This window comes from Calidris pugnax, unplaced genomic scaffold, assembly GCF_001431845.1.
Source record: "Calidris pugnax isolate Ruff unplaced genomic scaffold, ASM143184v1 scaffold335, whole genome shotgun sequence".
Lineage (NCBI taxonomy): Eukaryota > Metazoa > Chordata > Aves > Charadriiformes > Scolopacidae > Calidris > Calidris pugnax.
The window spans coordinates 1,381,018-1,382,104 of NW_015091148.1; positions in this window are offsets into that span (position 1 = coordinate 1,381,018).

The window sequence follows — 1,087 nt, forward strand, 5'->3', positions numbered from 1 at the left end:
CCCGACAACGGGCTGGGGGAGAAAAGCTGTAAAAGGAAGGTCCCCCCCCTCCTTCAGCTGGAAAGTTTCATTCCCCCCCCCCGGCACTGCCATCCTGCCACCCCCTCGGGTGGGAAGGCGCGAGGCCGGGGGTGCCAGACAGCGATGGGGGGCGGGGGGGGAGCTCCCCCAGCCCTTCTCAGGAGGGCACCGAGGGCCCCGCATCCGTCCCAGCCTGGAAAACCAAGTCGTTGGGTGTTTTTTTTCCTTCCCCCGAGCCTGCAGAAAAAAGAAAAAAAAATTAAAAAATCAGTTTTTTCATTAGAGCGCTAAGGGCTTTGCAGTCACCTCATTAATTAGTATCACTTATATATATGCTTTTGTAGGAGCAGTATAGAAACACGTATTTTTTTCTGTTTCAAACAGCATGGATCAGAAACCAACAGAGGCAGAAATCCATTATTTCAAGATGGTAGGGTTGACTTCTAGAGTAACTATAGCAAAACCAGAAAATATGAAATGTGGTTTAAGAGCCTCAACATATAAACATGCAGAACAAAACCACATTAGGCTTCTTCCACAGAATAGCTCAGCATTACAGCAAGGATATAAAAGAGGAAAAAAAAAAAGGGAAAAGAGGAAAAAAAAAAAGGGAAAAAAAGGGAAAAAGACAGGACACAGCGGTGCCAAGACAAGGACTTTTTAATTCTAGCGCTGAAATGGCACTTGGAAAAGAGATCAAAAAATAACCCAAAACTTCAAGGATTCATTCCAATCATTAAATCTGCCAAGCGGCAAAACCAGCTCTTAAAATAAAAGTATGTAAAAGAGGTGTTTGCCCTCCCCCTGCAGCCACCAACGGGGCTGGGGGGGAACAGGGGAGGCACCGGGTGCCCCTGGAATTACTTTAGAGAACTGGTTCCCTGAAAGAAAAAAGCGTAATTTAAAAAAAAAAACCAAAACAAACCAAAACCCCCCCAAAAACCAGGCCGGACACAAGGTTTGTTTCCACTACTGTCTCAGTGTACTTTATTCTCCTGCTGTCTACAGCTGAACAGCCACACAGGACAGAAACAGGTAGCACTGAGGAATGATCAGATTTCTTCCC